Source organism: Sapajus apella, unplaced genomic scaffold, assembly GCF_009761245.1.
Source record: "Sapajus apella isolate SASKATOON/1434 unplaced genomic scaffold, GSC_monkey_1.0 scaffold77, whole genome shotgun sequence".
Taxonomy (NCBI): domain Eukaryota; kingdom Metazoa; phylum Chordata; class Mammalia; order Primates; family Cebidae; genus Sapajus; species Sapajus apella.
In genome coordinates, this window is record NW_022437017.1 from 9,379,132 (window position 1) to 9,387,424 (window position 8,293).

Genomic DNA, 8,293 nt, shown 5'->3' on the forward strand with positions numbered 1-8,293 from the left:
TTTTTTTTTTTTTTTTTTTTTTTGAGACGGGGTCTCCCAGTCACCCAGGCTAGAGTGCAGTGGCATGATCTCGGCTGACTGCAACCTTTACCTCCTGGGTTCAAGCAATTCTTATGCCTCAACCTCCCGAGTAGCTGGGATTACAGGCACGCGCCACCACGCCCGGCTAATTTTTTTGTATTTTTAGTAGAGACGGGGTTTCACCACAGTTCAGGCTGATCTCCAACTCCTGAAGTCACATGATCCACCTACCTCAACCTCCCAAAGTGATGATGGGATTACAGGTGTGAGTCACTGCACCCAGCCAAGACTGGTCATTTTCAAGTGTGCAATTAATGGCTAGGTGTGGCAGCTCACACCTGTAATCCCAGCACTATGGGAGGCTGAGGTGGGAGGATCACTTAAGCCCAGGAGTACATGACCAGCCTGGGCAACATAGCAAGACCCCATCTCTACTAAAAATCAAAAAATTAGCTGGGTATGGTGGTGCACAGCAGTGGCTCTCAGGTCTCACGTACTCAAGAAGCTGAAACGGAAAATCACTCACGCCTGGATATTCAAGGCTTCAGTAAGCTACAGTCGTGCCACTGCACTCCAGCCTGGGTGACAGAGCGAAATGCTGTCTCAAAAAAAAATGCTGATCATGGTGGCTCACTTCTGTAATGCCAACACTTTGGGAGGCTGAGGCAGGAGGATCACAAGGTCAGTCAGGAGATGGAGACCACCCTGGCTAACAAAGGGAAACCTTGTTTCTACTAAAAAAATACAAAAAAAATTTAGCCAGGCATGGTGGCAGGCGCCTGTAGTCCCAGCTGCTCGGGAGGCTGAGGCAGGAGAATCGCTTGAACCTGGGTAGCAGAGGTTGCAGTGAGCCGAGATCACACCACTACCCTCCAGCCTGGGTGACAGAGCAAGACTTTGTCTGAAAAAAAACAAAAAACAAAACCATAAAACGCCACAAACAATCAAGTGTCCTATTCTGTGGCTCTTAGTATGCTTGGGGTTGGGCAATCATCACCACTATAAAATTCCAGAACATTCCATCACCTCCAAGAGAAAACTTGTCTAACTACCCACAGCACACACAGCAACCCAGGCAACCACTGATGTGATCTCTGGATCTCCAGATGCCAGAGCCTGGAAGCACAAGCCGTCGACAGGCAGTGCCTGGCTTCCAGACAGAAGAGCCACGTGGCCAGGAACTGAGCGTGACCCTTGGTCCTCTGGCCACAAGGCACACAATTCCACCCACACCTGCGTGAGCTGGAATCAGATGTCTCCCCTGCTGAGCCCTCAGATGACTACACAGCCCTGGCTGACACCAGGGTTCCAGCCTGGTGAGACCCCACGCAGAGGACCCAGCCACGTCACACCCAGGCCCCAACCCACAGAACCAGGAGCTGGTGGTGTTTTAAGTGCGCAGATGCGCAGTCTGCTATGCAGGGACAGAGAGCAAGCATGTCACATGTGGGGGACACCACATGGGGGATGCCACGTGTGGGGGACACGGGGCCACCTCCCAGAACAGGACACAATCTGGCCCTGACACCAAATGCCCACCTCCGGGTGGTTTCTGTAAACATTCCCCCTGCCCCCCGCCCCAGTCAGCCAAGGGCTGGGAAAAGAAAGGCCTCGGAGCACAGGCCACGGAACCTAAGCCCTGGAGCGCAGCCCTCCCCCCGCAGGCCTGGCTTCCCATCCCTTGACCATGTTCCTGCAGCCGTGGTGGGCCCCAGCTGTTGGGTGGGGCAGGTAGCCACCTGGGTGTCCCTGCCTACTCAGTCACAGAGGAGGCCCTGGTTGGAATGGGGCTGGCAGGAGGAGCTGGGAACATCCCCGGGGCTCCTGCTAACATCCCTCACTGCCAGGCACTGTGCCAAGGTGGCTATCGGGTGAGAACCTCTTGCCTGACATCACCAGCACCATGACCATCCCTGCTACTGGCCCAGGTGAGGATGGGAGGCAGTGGGGGCCTCCAGGGGAGAGGAAGGGCTGGCGGGGTCCCTGGCTCTCAGGATTCCTCACCAGAGGGAAGCCTGCCCTGGGGGGCAGACAACAGAGCAGAGAGGCAGGGGCGGGGATAGGCAGCCTGCAGGGACTGCTCACAGCCCCTGGGGGGTGGTGCTTCTGGGTCCCAGATCTCTGCCATCCACCCCACCTGAGCATCCCCAAACCACTGGGCCGGCCGGCCGGCCCTCTGCTCCCACCGATTCATATCGCAGGCCTGAGGCTGAGATTACAGGCGTGAGCCAGCACGCACAGCACACGTTGTTTTTTTGTTTTTGTTTTTTGAGATGCCGTTTCACTCTGTGGTCCAGGCTGAAGTACAGTGGTGCGATCTCGGCTCACTGCAACCTGTGTCTCCTGTGTTCATGTGACTCTCCTGCCTCGGCCTCCCGAGTAGCTGGGATTACAGGCGCCCACCCCCACCCCCGGCTACTTTTTGTATTTTTAGTAGAGACTAAAAATACATGTTGGCCAGGCTGGTCTCGAACTCCTGACCTCAGGTGATTCGCCTACCTAGGCCTCCCAAAGGGCTGGGATTACAGGTGTGAGCCACCGCGCCTGAGATGGTGCTGGAGCTCACCTCAGATGATCTGAACATGACTCTGGATAATCCTGAACACCAGGCCCACCCGGACCACACATTCCCACAGGTGTGGACAGATCCTCCCGCAGACAGGGACGTGGTCTGAATCACTGTGCAACCGTGGGCTGTGGGCGCTACTTCTCGTGATGCCCTACCCAGTTCATGCCTCAGCCACCGGGGCACCCCACAGATGGGGGACCAGCACCCAGTGTAACTCCGGACAGTGGCCTTGGAGGGTATGTTGAAGCAGCCCTAGCACTGCCTGAAGCTCACAACTGCAACACAGCACAGAAGCGGAGGTGCAGGGGGAGCCCTGACTGCAAAGCTTCGAGGTGGTGCCCACGGTAGCCGATTCGCTGGGCCCTCCAGACACGCACACCATGCGCCGCCAGGACCATGAGGCCTGTGCAGCCCAGCAGGGCCACAAACACTCCACTGTCTCCAGGGTAAAAGATAAATGCAGCCTTGGCTTGTCCCTCTAAGAGTACAACCTCTGATGAAAAACGAACAAAAGACCTGGAGAGGAGGCAGCCGCCGGGACGGCACGGGCTGGGCCCGCCACGCCCTGGACGAGAGGTAGGACTCCTGGGACCGGCTGTGCACCGTGGCTCACGCCTGTAATCCCAGCACTTTGAGAGGCCGAGGCGGGCGGATCACGAGGTCAACAGATTGACACCATCCTAGCCAACATGGAGAAACCTGGTCTCTACTAAAAATACAAAATTAGCCGGGTGTGGTGGCACATGCCTGTAATCCCAGCTAGACCAACATGGTGAAACCCCATCTTTAAAACACACACACACACACACACTCTCTCTCTCTCTCTCTCTGGCTTGGTGTAATAATGGCACCTGTAATCCCAGCTACTCAAGAGGCTGAGGCAAGAGAATCGCTTGAACCCAGGAAGCGGAGGTTGCAGTGAGCTGAGATGTCACCACTGCACTCCAGCCTGGGCAACAGAGCCAGACTCTTAAAAAAAAAAAAAAAAAAGTCCCAAGCAGGCACAGAGCTCAGGCTGATTAACTGTCCCGGGGCAGGGCGGCCTCAACTACCAGTACAGCTCCTAGCCACCACTGTGGCTCAGGGGCATGAGGCATGCCTGCAGCGACTGCCCCAACAGAGGGGGCCACCTGACCCTCCCCTACCATACCCACCCAGAAGAGACCTCCCAGGAGTGCAGGCCACCCAGGTCCCAGCAGAACGAAGCCCCCAGCCTGGGCTGTCTCTGAGCAGGGACGTGAACTGCCAGAGCTTCAGGCAGCTGAGTCAGGCCCTGGGTGGGGACAACCCTGGCGAACTGGAGGCTGGGAGGCCCTTATCTAAGCCCACAGATGAGGATGCCAAGGTCAGCGCTGGAACCTGGGTGTGTCCGCCCAGGAAACACACCTGGTGCTGGACCTGCCCTAGAGGTGCGGAGCCCAGCTTCGAGAGCTTAGGCAGCAGTCTTGACCACCCCCAAGCTTCAGCTTCCACCCCTGCGAAATAGGAATTCACGCTCTGCCTTTAAGGCAGGGCTGTCAAAAGCTAAAGAGAAAGTGGGAGGCGCCTGACCATCTCCAGCAGAGTCCAGGAAGGCTCCTCAGAGGCAGTGACCCACAGCCTGGCCTGGAAGGCTGGGGAAGCCAGGGAGAGAACACCGAGGAGGAGGAGGACATAATGCTCACTTCCAAGGCATGCCAAATAGTCTGCGAGACGTCTTGTTTTTTTTTTTTTTGGAGACAGGATCTCACTCTTTTGACCAGGCTGGAGTCCAGTGACACCATCTCAGCTCACTGCAACCTGCACCTCCCAGATTCAAGTGATTCTCCTGCCTCAGCCTCCTGAGTAGCTGGGACAACAGGCACGTGCCACTGATTTTTTTTTTTTTTTTAAATAAAGACGGGGTCTCACCATGTTGGTCAGGCAGGTCTTGAACTCCCGACCTTAGGTGATCCGCCCGCCTTGACCTCCAAAGTGCTTGGCTTACAGGCGTGAGCCGCTGCGCCCAGCTGGTTTTTTTTTTCAAGCAATTCTCTGAGGCCTCAGCCTCCTGAGTAGCTGGGATTACAGGTTCATGCCATCCTGCCCAATTAATTTTTTCTTTATTTCTTTTTTTTGCGTATTAGTAGAGATGAGGTTTCACCATCTTGGCCAGGCTGGTCTTGAACTCAGCCTCCCAAAGTGCTGGGATCACAGGCATCAGCCACTGTGCCCGGCCTAATTTCTTATTTTCGTAGAGACAGGGTTTTACCGTTATCAGTCAGGCTGGTCTCCAACTCCTGACGTCCTGATCCGCCCACCTCGGCCCCCAAAGTGCTGGGATGACAGGCGTGAGCCACTTCGCCCGGCCTGGGACTTGTCTGTTTACACCCATGTATTTTATTTACTTATTTTGAGACAGGGTCTCACTCTGTTGCCGAGGCTGGAATGCAAGTGGGCCAATCTGGCTCACAGCAACCTCCGCCTCCAGGGTTCAAGCGATTCTCCTGCCTCAGCGTCCAGAGTAGCTGGGATTACACGCGCGCACCACCACGCCCGGCTAATTTTTGTATTTTTTTTTTTTTTTTTTTTGAGACGGAGTTTCACTCATGTTACCCAGGCTGGAGTGCAATGGCGCGATCTCGGCTCACTGCAACCTCCACCTCCTGGGTTCAGGCAATTCTCCTGCCTCAGCCTCCTGAGTAGCTGGGATTACAGGCACGCGCCACCATGCCCAGCTAATTTTTTGTATTTTTAGTAGAGACGGGGTTTCACCGTGTTGACCAGGATGGTCTCGATCTCTTGACCTCGTGATCCACCCGCCTCGGCCTCCCAAAGTGCTGGGATTACAGGCTTGAGCCACCGCGCCCGGCATAATTTTTGTATTTTCAGTAGAGACGGGATTTCACCACGTTGGCCAGGCTGGTCTCGAACTCCTGACCTCAAGTGATCCACCTTCATTGGCCTCCCAATGTGCTGGGGTCACAGGCATGAGCCACCGCGTCCGGCCATCCCTGTTTCCGTGGCGTGGATTCTGGCCACCCTACAAGGAAGCCTTCTCTGCATGACAGCGAGGAACTTCGGCCATCGGGGTAGGGCGTGGGAGAGAACTGGGGCGCCGCGTGATAGTAAAACCCTAAAAACCCACAGTCTAGGTAACGATGAGGAATGATGGTCAATTTGGGGATGTGCAAAGGACTGGGAGAATCTCCACCTAAAGGCAAACCCGAGCTGGGGAGGCGGGACGCGAAGGCGGAGGAAACCTGCGAGCTTGCAGTCCGAAGGCAGGGGACTGGCGGCCATGACCTGGGGCAGGGCCACCGGAAGCAGCTGGAGCGCACGGGGTCTTCCGCCCAGGCCGTAGGGGCGCGCACGCGCAGAAAGGCACTGGGCCCGGGGCAACGCCGCCCTGAGGCCCCCCGTCCCCGCCAGGCTCGCGCGCACGCGCAGCCGCGCCGCCTCCCCACATCGCCCACCCGCCACCCGAGACGCGCGTGAGGCTGGCCCGAGCCCCTCATTTTCGCCCGACGGACGGCCGGCGCCCCTCACCGCCGAGAAGTCCCCATGTCCACCCCTACTCTCCCCCCATGGGAGCCTAAGCCTAGAGAGCCTGAGACCTCGGGGCCGCGCGCGCTTACCTGAGGGACGCGGGCGCGGGCGCTTCGCCTCGCCAAGTCTTAGCAACCGGCCTGCCCCGCCTCGTCTCCGCCTGGAGCCGCGGAGCACGACGGGAGCGTAGTTCCAGGGGCGGGGTCGGCGCGAGGCAAAGGTGGGGTCAGGACTGCAATTCCCAGCCTGGACTGCGCGCCGCCCCGTCGCTCCGCCTCCCCGCCCGCACTGCGCTCACATGATCTTCCGGGGACGGGACGGGGCGGGGCGGGGCGGGGCCGCTGGGCTGAGCGAGCTCTGAGTTTACCGGTTCGAATCCCGTCAGTCGGCGTGGGAAATCTCGGAACCCAGGGGTTTTTGGGAAGTCAGCAGAGTGGGGAGAATGAAGTAGAAGCGGGGGACACGACACCCATCCTCTGAGACCGGGACGGGGCCAAGTTCCAGTTCTGCCTGTTACTGAACTCCGGATCTGGGGACTGGGCCCCGTTCAGGCTTGAGTTTTCCCATCAGTACCGCAGGTGAAGGACACCTCTGGCATCTCCTGGGCCAAACATGCACACCTTTTTTTTTCTTTTTCTGTTTTTGAGACAGAGTCTCACTCTGTCACCCAGATTAGAGTTCAGTTCTCAGCTCACTGCAACGTCCAGTTCCCAGGTTCAACCAATTTCCGGCTAGTTTTTGTATTTTTAGTAGAGAAGGGGTTTCACGGCTGGGCACGGTGGCTCACGCCTGTAATCCCAGCGCTTTGGGAGGCCCAGGCAGGCGGAGCACCTGAGGTCAGGAGTTCAAGACCAGCCTGGCCATCATGGTGAAACCCACATTTTAAATATACATATATATATATAAATTAAGATGGGGCCGGGCGCGGTGGCTCACGCCTGTAATCCCAGCACTTTCGGAGGCCGAGGCGGGTGGATCACGAAGTCAAGAGATCGAGACCATCCTGGTCAACACGGTGAAACCCCGTCTCTACTAAAACTACAAAAAATCAGCTGGGCATGGTGGTATGTGCCTGTAATCCCAGCTACTCAGGAGGCTGAGGCAGGAGAATTGTCTGAACCCAGGAGGCGGAGGTTGCGGTGAGCCGAGATCGCGCCATTGCACTCCAGCCTGGGTAACAAGAGCGAAACTCCGTCTCAAAATAAATAAATAAATAAATATAAATAAAATAAAATAAAATAAATTAAGATGGGGGTTTCACCATTCTGGCCAGACTGGTTTTGAACTCCTGACCTCAGGTGATCCACCCACCTCAGCCTCCCAAAGTGCTGGGATTACAGGCGGGAGCCGCAGCGCCTGCTTCAAACCCCCGTCTTTAAAAAAATAATGATAATAGAGTCCTCGAAGGCTAGCAAGCTAGCATCATGTCGTGCGAGTCGTCGATGGTTCTGGTGTACTGGGATATTTGCGGTCGGCCTGCTCCTGGAGTTCACGGATACCTCCTACGAGGAGAAACGTTACATGTGCGGGGAAGCTCCTGACTATGATCGAAGCCAATGGCTGGATGTGAAAATCAGGCTGGACTTGGAGTTTCCTAATCTGCCCTACCTCCTGGATGGAAAGAACAAGATCACCCAGAGCAATGCCATCTTGCTGGACCGCTCGAAGCACGACATGGGTGGAGAGACTGAAGAAGAAAAGATTCAAGTGGACATCGTAGAGAACCAAGTAATGGATTTCCGCATACAGCTGATAAAGCTCTGTTACAGCTCTGACCGCGAAACACTGAAGCCTCAGTACTTGGAGCAGCTACCTGGACAACTGAAACACTCCTCCATGTTTTTGGGGAAATTCTCATTGGTTTGCGAGGGGGGAAAAGCTCACCTATGTGGACTTTCTCACCTGTGATACCTTGGATCAGAACCGTATGTTTGAGCCCAAGTGCCTGGATGAGTTCCCAAACCTGAAGGCTTTCATGTGCCGTTTTGAGGCTTTGGAGAAAAGCGCCGCCTCCATCCAGTCTGTTAACTTCTTCAAGATGCCCATCAACAACAAGATGGCCCAAGGGGGCAACAAGCCTGTATGCTGAGCAGGAGGCAGACTTGCAGAGCTGCTTTTGTTTCATCCTGTCCCTAAGGGGTCAGCACTCTTTCTTTGCTCTTTTCAATAAATAATATTTAGGTTAAATAATAATAA

At 55.9% G+C, this 8,293-nt stretch overlaps 1 long non-coding RNA gene and 1 pseudogene across 1 annotated transcript in view; one reads left to right on the plus strand and one right to left on the minus strand.

The window, feature by feature from the left end:
* Window positions 1-6,293, minus strand: part of LOC116532831 — a 9,606-nt gene extending 3,313 nt beyond the window's left edge. The window contains exon 1 of the long non-coding RNA XR_004260968.1: window positions 6,187-6,293. This is a non-coding gene — a long non-coding RNA (uncharacterized LOC116532831). The remainder of the gene's footprint in view (window positions 1-6,186) is intronic.
* A 1,204-nt stretch (window positions 6,294-7,497) lies between these two features.
* Window positions 7,498-8,293, plus strand: LOC116532921 (annotated as a pseudogene).